The sequence below is a fragment of the Eleutherodactylus coqui genome, chromosome 2, assembly GCF_035609145.1.
Source record: "Eleutherodactylus coqui strain aEleCoq1 chromosome 2, aEleCoq1.hap1, whole genome shotgun sequence".
NCBI lineage: Eukaryota > Metazoa > Chordata > Amphibia > Anura > Eleutherodactylidae > Eleutherodactylus > Eleutherodactylus coqui.
In genome coordinates this window covers 210,055,814-210,071,184 of record NC_089838.1, presented here as the reverse complement: position 1 = coordinate 210,071,184, position 15,371 = coordinate 210,055,814, and the positions used below count along the sequence as shown (strand labels likewise).

The 15,371-nt window shown below is 48.5% G+C and overlaps 1 protein-coding gene across 5 annotated transcripts in view; it reads right to left on the bottom strand.

Moving 5' to 3' along the window:
* SIN3A (SIN3 transcription regulator family member A) overlaps positions 1-4,045 on the bottom strand; it is a 52,448-nt gene extending 48,403 nt beyond the window's left edge. For 3 of the 5 annotated variants that reach the window (XM_066592389.1, XM_066592392.1, XM_066592393.1), the window contains exon 1: positions 3,946-4,045. The gene's annotated coding sequence lies outside the window, so the exon portion shown is untranslated. Of the gene's footprint in view, positions 1-2,781; positions 2,912-3,945 lie in introns of those variants that run through there. The other 2 variants (XM_066592390.1, XM_066592391.1) reach the window with 2 other exon arrangements.
* Between the last annotated feature and the right edge of the window lie 11,326 nt (positions 4,046-15,371).

Below are 15,371 nucleotides of genomic sequence, written 5' to 3'. Positions count from 1 at the left end.
CTTATCCACATGAACTGAAGGCATACAGGAAGATGTTGGACAATCCAAATACTCAAAATAGTAGCCCCACATACTAGCCAAAGCCGAAGACCCTACCAAGTTGCTGCTATAGATGTCAATGTGTAATACGTCACACTACTGAAGGGGGCAGCACTAGGAACCAAACTGAGATGAGCCTCCATGTACTGCAGCGCACGATGCCAAACAGGTATAAAAGAACATTTCCCACCAAAGCAGAAACCACCAGTAAATACAGGTTTATTCCGCCCTCGGATACAAAGCATTAAACCGTTCTCTGGGGCTACTAGACTGATGGCGTATCGCCAAGACTGGGCATCAATATGAGATGGACGGGTTGTCCCATGCTTGCCACCCTCCCCGATCAGCTGGCTGTTCACCAGGAACGGCTCTGTACCAGACAGTGTTCCAACACAGGGCAAAGCCAAGAAGTACAGGGTTGTGCCGTGTCAACAACCAGCTGATCGGCGAGAGTCGGCCTATTCTGGGATCAGCAGAAGTACATCAATTTCATAGTCCCAGAAAAGCCCTTTAAACAGGACCCGAGGCTTAAACAAGCTTCTGCCTTGTCATAGGGATCGGGGGGAAACAAAATTCCTTGGATATTTAAAGGGAACTTCATGTCCTTTATGTTGTCCTCACTGTGGGCAGCATAGAGTAGTGACAGACCGGCCGATTCCTGAGGCCAGTCACTTATAGGGTAATGTCTAGTGGTGGTTAAAGGGGTTGTCCCGCGGCAGCAAGTGGGGTTATACACTTCTGTATGGCCATATTAATGCACTTTGTAATGTACATCGTGCATTAAATATGAGCCATACAGAAGTTATACACTTACCCCCTCCGTTGCTGGCGTCCTCGTCTCCATGGCGCCGACTAACGCTGCCTTCTCCTTCCATTAGACGTGCTTGCGCTGTGCGGTCTTCTGCTGTGTTCAATGGGGCCGCTCCGGCGTGCTCGCGCCGGAGAGCTGGTCTGCGCATGTGCAGAAGACCTCGGCAGTGCGAGCATGCCGGAGCGGCTCCATTGAACAAAGCAGAAGACCGCACAGCGCAAGCGCGTCTAATGGAAGGAGAAGACAGCGTTAGTCGGCGCCATGGAGACGAGGACGCCAGCACCGGAAGAGGTAAGTGTATAACTTCTGTATGGCTCATATTTAATGCACGATGTATATTACAAGGTGCATTAATATGGCCATACAGAAGTGCATAACCCCACTTGCTGCCGCGAGACAACCCCTTTAAGAACTCACAGCTCCCAAACAAGACGAGTCCAGTTTATTCATGAGGACCTAGTAGCTCATGAATAACCTGGACTCCTCTTGTTGAAAGCTGTAGGAACAAGCTGTAAGTTCTTAACCCCCACTACACAGCGCTGAAGTCAGCATCTATCACTACTTCACGCTGCCCTTAGTGAGGGCAACATACAGTGCATGAGGTTCCCTTTAACCAGGAGCCAGTTTATGTTTGCTTTTTAACAAGATGTTGAGAACCAACGAGGTTCTAGCTGCCCTCACTATCTGACTGCTGGGAAACAGACCACTAAGCAGATTCATGGAAACCCTGAACCCAACGCTAAAGGTGCTGGCATAGGAATGATGTGCCTGCTTGTGCTAGACATGGGCTGGGACCCCCACCAATACTTTCCTATAGACGTTTTCTGGCATTATTTATATGGGTGTGGGGGTCTTGTAATATCTAGAGCAGGCCTCCCTCTAAGGACCTGGCACTTCCATGGCTTGTGGTGGCACTCCATTGGGTATAAAGCATGCCATTGTCACAGTATGAGATGTGGTAGCAGCCATGATGCTGTGACTGGGCAGCCCAGCTCCTCCGGCAGACCTCTAGCATGACCGGGTGACAACATACAGCTAGTCACCGAGCGGCTGGACAGAGAAGGGCCATGTAGAACAAGCTGGGGGCTCATAGGACTAGAAGAGGACTTGATTTCCCCCCACTTTTCTTTGCTCCGGGTTGCACAAATTAAGTTCTTTAAGTCTTTCCTGATGTTTTGGTCTTCATACCTACAACTGTTTATGCAGCTTGTCTTGGGACTCATTCTATTTTCTCAGTTTCTATCTGTGGATGAGATCTCCAGAACTGAACACCGTTGTTCTCATCAGAGCTCTGTACAGTGGGATCACAATCTCCCTCTTTCTACTGATTATACCTCTAGCTTTACACAAGCATCCTACTTGCTTTCTTTGCTGCCGGATCGCCCTGTGGACATTTTATGGCTGAACCCCTGAGTCCTGCACTGAGCAGGGGGCCCAATGACCCTGGCGGTCCCCCTCCGCTCTACCAGTCTAGGATTCTATCCTCCTCCTCTAAAGTCCTGGAATAACCCACCGTGTGCCCAGCTGGAGGCACTGGTGATGCTGGCAGACTGGCACACTAGACATGTTAGCTATCATATAGGTGCCAGTGACTAGTGTCCTGATACCCCATGTGTATATGTATGATGCAAGGCAGTCTCCCCCCCTACAGAGCAGCCCAGCGCCCCCTGGCAGTGCCATCACAATAGAGCACGGGGCACCACCAGCCTCATATCACCCCATAAGTGTCAGATCGACTTCATAGTGGCATCTGAAGGATTAACGTGCCGAGCCCCGGTCATCCCGCCACCATCATCTCCGGACATCCCAGCGATCCCGAGCCGTCGCCCGATCCTCAACAAGGAACAGGTCACAGCTGATTACTCCTCGCAGCCCCCCCGGGCAGCGACCACCCTGCTGCCCCACGTGTACGTCCACCCAGCGCCACTCACACTAGGATTACCGCTCGGTTCCGGTCTCCGGTAAGCGTCCACCCGTTCTTCTCTGTCACAGGGGGGAAATCCCGCCTCCGATACCTCGTACTGGACGCGACAGCTTATTGGACGCTCACAAACGTCGATCACATTAAGGAACCAACAGACTGCAGAGGCCCAGCCACCAGGGAGGTGTGTGGGCGTGGCTTCAAACCACGCCCCCCATAACTTCGAGCTCTACCGGGCAGGCGCGAACGGAAAATGGCCGTCAATGGAATGAAAAGGAAGATCCCGCCCACTTGTTACATCAATCATTACAGTTGCCCCGGCTCTTTGTACAGCTATTGGTTGCCATGCACAGTACGGGGCGTGGCTTGCAAGTGTTCGAAGGAAAGCTGAGAACCGCGCCCCCTCTCCGAGAGGAGACCCGCCTCTTCTGTTAAGACACGCCTTTCGGAGTAAGACACACCTCTTCATGTCGTGTTTACATGGTAAAAAAGGGAGCCCAGGCCGGAGAGCGGCAGTGGGTGGTGATGGTGGCGGGGAGGACGCATCGCGCTGCACGCAGCAGCCGGGGGTCTCTGGGGACAGAACGTGATCCGGGACACTCACTGACGGCCGGAGCAGCTGCTGGACCACCTCCGTGCGCGGCCGGCCATGCTCTGCCACCCGGTAGCCCGTGCACGGACGGGGATCACACAAATAATCCGGTCGCAGGGAGGCTGGAGCCGCTCGGCGGTGCTTACTGCACCGGACACCCCGTACATAACACTCCGCCCGGTGCAGCGGGGCACAGTCACCCATAGCGGGATCAGCCGGGGTTACGTGGAGGCGGCGGGGCTGACACCTGCCGGTCCGCCTGCTGCCAGCTGTGCGGCTCCTCCGGGCTGGTGGGCACATCAGCGTGTCCGGGGGCGCCGACCTCCACGTCCCCATGTGCGACTCCTGTCCAGCCTGGCGCCCCGCACTCAGCAGCTGCTCCCCGGCCTCACTTTCCCTCCGCAGCATCGCCGCTCCGCGCATCAGCCCGTCCTCTTCCCCGACTACTAATCCTGGTGCCGAGCGCCCCCGCCACTACCACCTTGCAGCCCTCAGGAGTGTGCCCAGCAGCCCCCCATGCGTCCAGGACCCGCCCTTCACCTCCTCTGCCCTCTGTGCACCGTCCCGCACGGTTCTCCTTACCTCACTCTACGAGTACCCGCTCGGTTCCGGTCTCCGGTAAACGTCCACCCGTTTCTCTCTGTCACGGGGGAAATCCCGCCTCCGACACCCAGGACAGGGCGCCACCGTGCGCGACAGCTTATTGGCTGCCTTCATACGCCCATCAAGAGCTGAGACCAATAAGTTATCGAGACAAAGCGCTTAGAGGCTGTGGGCGTGGCCACGGAGAGAAGCCCCGCCCCGAGCCTGAGTGCTAATAAGCAGGCGCAAGCGGAAAATGGCCGTCAATGGAATGAAAAGTAAAGCCCCGCCCATCACTCCACGTCAATCAGTTCTAGTGCCCCGCCCTCTTCGACCGCTATTGGTTGTCTTCTGGAGAGCTGGGCGCGACATGTTACCACGAAGAGAGTGCAGAGAACACCCTCCTCCCAGTAGACACGCCCCTCCAGAGAAACACGCCCCCGGGTGGTGTTTACCTGGTATAAGAAAGGCGTGCAGGCCGAGCGGAGAGAAGGGTTTAGTAGTGGAGGGGGGAGTGCTGGGCTGCCGGCGGTTAGAGAGGGCCGGAAGGAGGTGAATGCGCGCTGCTCAGGCTCGGAGCTCTCTTAGTGAAGGTGTAACACGGTGCCGGCTGTTCCTGCCTGCCGCCGCTGAGGGTCTTGTGGGGCAGCAGCGTGCAGGGAGGCCGCCGGCGCCTCTCATTGTATGCGCTCTGTGGCCTCCATATATGAGCACAGTGCCGGCTGCTAGTGGGAGAGGGACAGGCGGCGGCAACAGGCGGCAGTGGTGCGCTCAGAGCTGGAGAGGCGCTGCCGGGAGGACCTGCGGGGTGTAAGGGCTGCAGTTTTAGTCTTCAAAACTTAATAAGTGTAAATATATAATTTTTTTCCTTAAGTGTCCTTTCAATCCTATAGAGAATTCCTGACCATAAAGATGCCGGCCGAGAGCGTGCCACACAACATGCACCAGAAGTGGAGAATGTCCCCAACACAGCCCCGTGTTACCCTTTACATCCATAATGTAACATGTGCAGTGTTTATTACCCGCCCTCTGCTGCGTCCTGATCTACACGCTTATTGTACTCCATAAACACCGCTGGTGTGAGTGGGGTAATAAGTGTATTATGTGATGAAATGCCGTTCATGTAAATGAGCCCTAAGAAGGCTAAATGCAGCTTCTATGTCAGCGGTATACGGGCTGCACTGGTTGTGCATGGGCTAGCCGGCACACCGACCTGCCCCAGCGACAGCAGCCACCGGACTGAGTGCTGAAGTCAGAAGAGCGATCCCTGGATGGGGTGTGGCGGGTTGTACCGCCCTGCAGAAAGTGTAGTCCGTACAGATTACCAGGGGTTGGGCGTCCGGTCCGTGACCGTACAAAGGACAGCCGGTAACCTTTCCGCTCCAGTCCAGGGACAGATTTTGTCCCCAGCAAGGGCTGGTCATATGAGGCCTCTTTCACACGGGCAACAAAACCACGTGATGCTACAATGCTACAAATCGCATGTATGTGAAGCCCGTGCTTTCCTTCACATTTGTGATGCCGGCTACATTGCGAGTCAAAAACCTTGCGGATTTTGCAAAATGCCCGCGACTTGCGAGGTTTTATAGCCCCTATTTCCCTATATATAGTTTTTGAGTGCCCCTATGTTACAGTCCTGGGTATAAACAGATAACTCCTCCTTCTAGCCCCCAGGGCTCACACCCACATGCGATTTTTTTTAATGCTGCAATATCGCTGCGTTTTTTTAATGCGATTATCAATGGGACTTTCTAATGTTAACACTTCGCACAGAAATTGCAAAGCACCACCATACGATGCGTTTTTAACATTAAAAAGTCCCATTGACATCCACATAAAAAAAAACGCAGCGATATCGCGTAAAAAAAAAAAAGTGGGTAGGAGCCCTCAGACCCCTCCCCCCTCCCCCTCTGCACAGAGCAACCAGGATGATTCCGGCCAGCGTTGGGCACTGCTGACTGGGGTCACCCTGCTCGCTCTATGTGGGCATCTGTCTGATGGCCAGGAGTTATTTATTATTGGAGGTTAGATTTTTATCCTCTGAAGCCCCCTTGCTGTTTTTTTTTGTTTTGTTTTCTATGGTCCTTAAGGTACCTTTCACAAAGGACAGAATATTCCAAAACAGCATTGCGGAATCTGCCCTCCTGCAGAATATTCAGCACTGAAATCTGCACCGCTAACATGCAGATTTTGGTGAGGAATACAAAATGAGATGATTCTGCATCAAAGTCTGCAGTTAGCATTGCAGAATTCCGGAAAGGCATATCCCAGCCCACGTGAAAGGTCTATAAGAACAAGGAGAACGTGTGGTCATATACTTGGGCGATTGCTGAATGTCAAGTTCAAACTACTGGCCACTTCCATCAACACTTGGGTTGGATATTAGATTGGGAAAAGTGGGATATCATGCCATCAAGAACAAAGACATTCGTAGGTTTGGACTGGGATTCTCAGGAAATATTTCTCTCTCCTGTGGAAGGAAAATAGCAGTGCAGGGTCTTATTTCTCAAGTAAGCAGCTGCAATGGCAGTTCATTGAGCTTATGGAACTCATGCCTCGTATGGAGAGAAATCCAGAGTTTCTAGAGTTACAGCCCTGAAAGTTTGAACAGTTGGTGCACCCTGCCATCTTTAGCTTGTCCATCCCTCAGATGGTATAAAACATCTTATCTGAGTAATCTTCAATCCAGCCACCTTATGTCCTATATATTACTAATGTGTAGAGATGAGCGAGCATACTCGGTAAGGCGATTTACTCGAGAGAGCATCGCCTTTTTCAAGTACCTGCTGGCTCGTCCTTGAAGATGCGGGGGTTGCGGAGGGGATCGGGAGGGAGAGAGAGATCTCTCTCACTCTCCACGCCGCACCCCGAATCTTCAGGGGCGAGCCAGCAGGTACTCAAAAAAGGCGATGCTCTCTCGAGTAAATCGCCTTAACGAGTATGCTTGTTCATCTCTACTAATGTGTCTCAACCGGGTGGAGGATTATACAGTTCATCATTTATGGAGTCTCCTCGAGAGGTATAGGTCTTCAAAGAGCTTAGAGCCATATGATATACTCTTTCACCTAATTTTCAGAGGAAGAAGCAGTCTCTGTAAAGCAAAATACAAAATGAATGCTCTACAACAGTGGCACTTGATCAGAACCCCTTCTCAAGGAAATGGGAAGGATCAATGCATGCTCAGAGTTGAACTTTATCTATGTTTCTGCTGTGCATTTTTGAGGTTCCCTGAACATTGTTGCCGACTTACCAAATCAAGATCTTGCAGTCCCGGGAGAATGGGCTTTGAATTCAAGCAAATCACCAGGATGTGGGGAGTGGCAGAGATGTATCTCATGGTGCGCAGGTTCAACTCCAAGGTGGCAAAATCTCTACAGCATGAGGAGAATCCCTTAGCAGTAGATACTCATCCTTCCCTTGGAGGTTCAGGCTGGCCTTTATATTCCCTCCAGTGTCCATGATACCAAGGGTATTGATGAAAATCTGGGAAAGACCAGACCACTGTTAAGAGTAATCCCTTAATTTAGGTAATACTTGAGGGTCATCAAAGCGTCATCAGCCAGGTATTTACAATTTCCTGTACAGTGCATCAGAGAAGAATACAACATGGAGCAGCAGTCAAGTTTTGTTCCAGAGCTCTTCTCAAAGTAAAAAACTCATTCACCAGATTTTTTTATTGCAGAAACTAGAACAAAGGAGTCTACAATGGACCTATCATAGGTGGACAATGCCCTACGCTGCACCTCTGCAGTATTAAAAAGAACGAATTCTTATGAAAAGTTTGATAATACGTAATATGATGCTTGCATACGTTATAAGATAAGCAGTAAAAAATTTGGATATAATGACTATATACCCCGCTCGCTTTCCAAGGACTCATGTGTCCACAAACTCCGCATTAAGATTAGGGATGAGCGAGTATACTCGCTGAGGCACTACTCGCTCGAGTAATGTGCCTTAGCTGAGTATCTCCCCACTCGTCCCTAAAGATTCGGGGGCCAGCGCGGGGCGGGGGAGAGCGGGTAGGAACGGAGGGGAGATCTCTCTCTTCCTCTCTCCCGTCCGCTCTCCCCTGCTCCCCGCTGCGACACCTGTCAGCTGCGGCGGCCCCCGAATCTTCAGGGACGAGCAGGGAGATACTCGGCTAAAGCACATTACTTGAGCGAGTAGTGCCTTAGCGAGTATACTCGCTCATCCCTAATGAAGATGTATTAACTCTTTAAATAACAAGTGTAACACAGGTCATATTAATATTTTCACCCCTTTTGATTACACTTTTATTCTCAAACTACATAAATCTCATGGGCTAGTCCCACAGGGAAGACTTCAGTCTTTCACCTTCCTCGAGCTAGCCTCCAGGGAGCACTTGTCTTCCCTCCGTTCCCCAATTTGAAATTTCCTATTGGTTAGGAAAACGTTGAGCTCTGGATGACTCAGATTAAAGTTGCAACGTGAGCATCTTCACAGGGGCGTTCCCTAGGGTGCCCAACTTTGGTAAGTCATTTGGTTTGTTTCTTACACATTGTAAGGTATACAAACCATTACAATTTATTTTTATTATAAATGTTTTTATTAACCAACTATACATCCAGCATTACAATAATATCTCAGACATTATTAACGTTTTCACTGTTCAGGATCTGAACCGAGATACATTATATTGTAACATAGACCATCTGTGACTGTCCATTAGCAGATAAAAATATGAACGTCATCCCAGCTTGTATGTTCCATTTTATATAACCAAAGACAAAAAAAAGAAAAAACAATAACAAAGAAAAAGGAAAAAAAAAAAGGAAAACAGAAATAAAAACTAGACCTGCCAGAATCCCGTATTTATACATCGCCTCTTTTCTCTGTATGATTTTAGCTAGCAAAACGAGCCTGTTTTCAGAAACTGTTACCATTGTGTCCATTTATTTGAAACAGACTCTTATCCTATCTAATGGAGACTTGCCGAAGAATATGGAGGCCCCCCACGGCAACCGCACAACCAGTAAAACACCCTAGACAAAGAAGCCCCCCACCGCCAGCTGCTCCTGGAACCAGCACGTATGGTGAAAATAATTTCTCAGCCTTTCTCTTACCCTCTGCGGCAACAACTGGACAAAACTCCCCTAGGTCTTAAAAAAGGACTGCACCAATTTTTCCCTGAAAAGCGATGTCTCAGCCCAATCCATTTGGAACAGAAACGCTAGTTTCTGAGGGCAGAAATTTGTCAGGTGCAAGTTGGTGTATTCGCGGACTCGGGACCAGAAAGCTTGTATCAAAGGGCATGTCCACAAGCAGTGATATAAATTAGCATTCGGAGCTTTGCACTTGAAACAGTTTGGAGCGGAATATATTCCCATATGGTATCCTCTGACTGGGGTTAGATAAGATCTTTGGACGACCTGTAGCCTCATTTCCAGGAATCTTGCCGAGGGTAGGAATTTATAAGCCGACGACATAGACTCCATAATCACCGTGGGTGTAAAATTTGGGTTATCCAGAGACCATTGTCCAACCCCCGGATTGATATTATCCTGTTCCCGCATATTCCGTATTGCTCTATACAGCATAGAAATCATGCCCAGCATACCCATTGACCTTGAAATCCATGTGCCGCCCGTCTGTGCCCAATCAAACTCCCGAAACTGTGGCAGGAGTCCAAGTATATAGTGCCTGGCCTGTAGATATGAGAACAGCGGGATTGAGAGGTTAGGGCATTTTTGTTTCATTTCCTCGTATGACAGAATGTGCTTCTCCCTCTTACATAGCAATTTTTCTACCGAGTCAATACCCTGGGTCCACCATTCAAAAAAGATGTTATGGGGATTACCGTCTTGGAAGTTGGGATTATTAATTAAAGATAGATACGGAGATATGTGTTGTGACGCACGACTGTCACGGCGTAATTTATCCCATATCCTCCAAGCCGTGAGACTCAACGGGTTATGTTTAACACTCTGGTAGTTCTGTACATGAAAGATGGAGTATATTTTTTAGTTGTGTTGGGCCAATCATTCTTTGCTCAAGCGGTTTGTTTGTGAAATGCGATTGAGGATGTATTCAATCGTGGATAATACGGGCCTGTGCTGCTAGATTGTAGTCTCTTATGTGGGGTAGGTTGATTCCACCATTGGCTCTATGTTTGTGTAATATCTTGATGGCTATGCGCAACCTCTCCCTCCCCCCCCCCCCCCAGATAAAGTTCCTGTAGAGATAGTTGATTTTTCTTATATCTCTTAATTTTAAGTATATCGGTAGAGAATGTAGAATATACAGCAAACGTTGAAATTCTGTCATCTTTAGGAGATTGGCTCTTCCCTAAAAGGGACACCGTGAAGTTTTTCCACAAGCTCAGGATTGTTTCCAGTTTTTTAATGTAGGGTTCGATGTTTATGTTGTATAATTTAGAGGGGTTTCTTGTGATCTGGACCCCAGGTATTGTATGGAATGTTTTTTCCAATGGAAAGGGTATTGAGCTGCCCATAAAGGCTTAGCTGGCCCCCTGAGCAGTAGAGCTTTGGTTTTATCTAAGTTTAGGGTATATCCCGAGAGCCCCCCAATTCTCCCAATCTCTTGTAACAGCGGTGTTAGCGTCTCCCTAGGATTACTAACTATTGGCAGTATATCATCTGCAAATGCTTCTACTTTAAGTTCTAGATCAGCACAGCACACTGTGAAAAGTGTGGTTTGCGTTAGGTATTTAAATAGTGGATCTATGGATAAATTAAAAAGCAGCGGGGAGAGAGGGCAGCCCTGACGAGCCCCTCTAAATAAATCAATGGTCTGGGCATTGAGGCCATTAATTGTGAGGGTAGTGGTGGCATTTGTGTGTGTTGCATTAATATAGTTTACAAAAATCTGTCCAAAACTGCGTTTTCCCAGTATCGTATCCAAAAATGGCCATGCCATTTCATCAAAAGCTTTCTCAGCGTCCAAACTTAACAACATCGTCACCGGACTGTCAGGGTTCTGTGCGGCTACTGTTGCCGCTATGGCAGCTCTGCGTTGGGTCAATACTGGCACTAGGTCTATTTGAAGTATTTTGTAGTATTCTGCCGAAAACCAGTCTGGCCCCGGCGATTTTCCCCCTGCCGCCGTCGCAATCACCCCTTACACCTCCTCCTCCCGTATAGCCGCATCTAGTAGGGATGCCCGTTTAATCTGAAAGTCTGGTTAGACCTACTGTTTCCAAAAAAGTATTTATATCTTGGATATCAGTTGGTTCTGCTCTGTATAGATTTTCGAAGTAGTCATACAGTATTTGGGCCACCTCTTCCTGATTTCTTATTAGGTTGCCCCCACCCGGTTGTCTCAGAGCTAGGATTGGCTTATGCAGTTGTCGCTGTTTGGTCAGATTGGCTAGTAGACGTCCTGTCTTGTTATCCCATCAATAGAATTTATTTTTTGTTAATTGGGTCTGGCAGTGTGCGTGAGTGTGTAAGAATGTATCTAATAAATGTTTTGCCGTGAGGTATACTTGATATGAGTCATCACTGTGGGAGTCTGTGTGTTCCTTTTGTGCCGTCAACAGGGAGTTGTGTAATGCCTCAAATTCTTTTTGGAATTTTTTCCGTCTATGGGATACGTAACCTATGATATGGCCTCGCATCACCGCTTTCGAAGCCTGCCAGAACAATGCTATGTCACTTTCATGTTCCCTATTGTCATCTGCATAATTATTCCAGTGGAGTTTCAGGTACTCTCGGAAATCTTCCGATTCCCACAAAAAAGAAGGGAAGCGCCACAGCCGTGACAGCCTCCGGGAGGGGACCAGCTGTAATTTGAGTGCAAACGAGGCATGATCAGAAAGAGATATTAGATGGATTGTGGATTGATGGCGTTAGTCAAAAAGGCTATTTGATATTAAGAAAAAGTCAATACGTGAAAATGAATGGTGGGCATTCGAGCTGCATGTATATTCTCTATTAATGGAATTAAGCAGTCGCCATGGGTCGCATAGGTGAAGCTAGTCTATCAATGTCAGTAACGCGTGTGTAGTTAGGACTGGTTGGATGGAAGGGCCCGTCCTGTCCAGAGAGTCGTCCTGCACACTGTTGAAATCGCCTCCAATAATTAGGCAATCGCTCAAATATGCTTGTAATTTTTCTATCAATGTGGAGTAAAATTTTGGTTGGTCTGTATTGGGGGCATACATGTTCACCGGACAGTATGTTTGTGAGTCTATGTGTATTCTCAGTACAAGATACCTTCCCTGTGGATCGGCTATAGTGTGTAGTAGTGTGTATGGCGTGGTTTTTTTTATTAGGGTGGCTACTCCTTGGGTCGCTGATGTATGTGATGCTGTGTAGCATGTGTAAATCCATGGTGCCCGAAACTCGCCCCTTCCTTCCCTTCTCCAGTGTGTTTCCTGTAAGAAAATAATGTTCGGCTTGTGGCGTTTGAGGTGTGTAATCACTTTTTTCCGCTTAATGAACGTGTTAAGTCCTGTAATGTGGGTGTTTGTTAATCTGCTAGTTCTGTATCTGTAGGCATATTGGTGTATGTAGTTCGGTCATAAATACCGTAACATATGCCTCGTGGTCGTTGTTGCATCCTCTGGTCCCAGCGAGCCGCAGACGCAACTGACTAACGTTCGTGCCATGTCAGGGGGGCCTCCCCATCTCCCTACAAAAACGTTCTCTGAAAATCAAGCAGGCCAGAGTAAAACATATTAAGAAAAACATGTAAACAATTAACATGAATGTATCATTTCTTCTGTATAAAAGGTCGCCGCATCCACATATTTTGTAACACGAGCAAAATAGAGATTAGAAATAGAATTTCTTTTGCGCACCGGTCTCAGCTCTGCTCACCAGCCTCTTCCAGGTGCATATGTCTTCTCGCTTCCTCTGGGGTATTGAAAAGTAGGGATCTGTTGCCATCTTGGACCCAGAGTTTTGATGGGTACAGCAGCTGAAAGCGGGTATTTCTCTCATGCAAGATTTGGCATATTGGGGTAAAAAATTTGTGCTTTTGTGGCACCGCCAGAGAAGTCCTAGAACAATAAAATCTTCACCGCTTGGATTAATAGTTCTCCTTGATGCCTATAGGCTTGTAGGATAGCTTCTTTAGCGCCCGACAATGCATGTACTTGGCTATCACCTGACGAGGTTGGGGTCTGTTGTTGTTGCGACTGTCCCCTGGCGGTCCAATGCAATGAGCTCTTTCTATTGTTAGAGGGTCAGCTGGCATATTGAGCTGGAGAGCCTGTGGGAGATCCACGGTCAGGTTAGGAGTTGGTTGTTGTTTACTGACTCCGGTATCCTGACAAAGCGCAAATTATTTCGACGGTGCCTATTTTCTAGGTCAACAATTTTTCTCGGAACATTTCAGTCTCTCATCGACTCCTTTGCAGCGAAGTCTCCAGGATTGCGATAGTATGTTCTGTATTTTGGGTTTTTGCCTTCAATTCTGTCAATCTTTGAGCGTTATCGGTGATTTGTGACAGCGCCAAGTTTATGGATTTATGTAATGCCTCTAGTCTGCTGTCAAATAGAGGCAGGAGTAGTTTTGATACCTCCTGTGCCACCAAGGTTGCCTGCTCCATCTCCATAGCGTCTGAAGCTCCAGTTGCCAGCGGAGAGATCTGTGAGGAGGAAATGTCCATTGCTTCAGAGTGGGGATCTGGTGTAGTTGTGGCACGGGGCGAAGCGGGTTTTGGGGGACATAGAGACTGTTAAAGTCCTTTGCACTCTTTTTTCCTTGACAGCTTTAGTAGGCCTGTTTTTTTTGTTTTCCCGTTGTTCCTGTTTTATCCGAATCCTGCTGGCGTGTTGTTCGTGCCGGGGTACCTGCGCTACGTTTGTTTAAATATCTGTCCATAGTTAGACTTCTGCAAGTCTAGGGATTATGTGGGTTATATGCACAAAGATCAAAGATTTTGCCTCGTTTCCAGAATCAATGTTGATTTTGGTGCGGATTAGTGATATGGATGTGGCTTCTCATCTGACAATTACTCCATCTCCATCTGTGTTTATGATATTCCTTGAGAATGGATCATAGCCGACATTTTTATTGAATGGCATTCTTGTGGTGCGTGGAGTGGCTGGGTTTCCCCTAAGCAATGGCGCAGCAACCATGCCGCAGCCCCTCTATATGTTGGTGGGGGATAGGAGGGGGGGGGGGTGGTTCTTGGTAACAGGTAGATAAATGCTGCAGTTTTTCTTTCCTCTTTCCTCCTCTTCTCTCTTCCCCCCCTTCCTCCTGCTTGTCCTTCTCCTCTTCCCCCCCCCCCCACCTCTCTCCTCAGCCCCCTCCAAATGTCAGGGAACTGAAGCAGTGTATAAGCCAACCCAGTGCATAATGGGTTAATAGCAGCGCTGCTAGAATCTGGGTCGGGAGCTGCAGGAGATCATGGCTGCCATGGCCTCTTTCCTCAATAGTGTGTCCAGGACACGGGCGCCGGATGCGAGCAGGGCTTTCCGGTTGTATTGGGATGCCAACTGCCTAGTTTCCCCTCCCACGGCACCAGATGGAATTCGCTGCGGATATCGTGGATGAAAATTTAGGCTACAGCTTTTAGGTGTTGCTAGGCCACGGCCTGCGAGGAGCTTTTCTGCAGGGTCCAGGTGAAGAGCTGCGGCCGGGTAGTGCTTACCGGAGGTTCTCCGTGGGTGGCAGAGTCCTGGGAGGTGCCGTGTCTAGGTTCTCCCGATGACTGCCATGCTTCAGGCTCCACTAGGCCGCGTCGGGAGGTCAAGTGTGGAGCCGCGGACTCTGCTCCGACACTACTTAGGGCCTCCTCCAGGCAAGTAGGGGGGATATCTATCCCCTACAGCTGCTTTTGTGGCACCGAAGGGACCCCGATGTCTCCGGGGTAGATGGAATTGCAGGAGCTCTGCTTGGCACTTCCTGCTCCTTCAGTGTCCAGAGCGGAAGTCCACCATTACAATTTTAAATGTAACATAAATAGCTAAGCAACACAGTAAAATTCTGGTCATCTAGGTGATCAGTGGCTTCTACTATTTCATCCCACATCTGCATAAGCATGGGATAGAAATAAATATAGCATAAAAGTAAAGATATTTTATCACTGTTTTCTCGTCTTATAATACGAATAAATGCCTTAGTCCTTGTTCAATCATTCTTCCAGCTGCATACCCTCTGATGATTAAGGGTAGGCCTAATGATCCTCATCCTCCGGTGAGTAAGTATAAAGGTCTTATGGTTGGAAAAACTACATTGCTGCATAAGATTGCCATATCAGACACACTCTCTGACCTTTTTAGGCTGTGTCTTAAGACATGATGTACATTTGGCTGTGTCTTTTTGTCGTAGAGGAAAAGTTCTTGTAAGTATCAGCCTGGCATCCTTGACAGGTCTACTGCTATGAAAGGCAATACAAGGTGTAAATATTTCCAGGATACATCTGATAAGTATTTAACAATAACCGTTAAGCAGACCCATGCTGTTAGCAATGTATGACCTAATTTGTA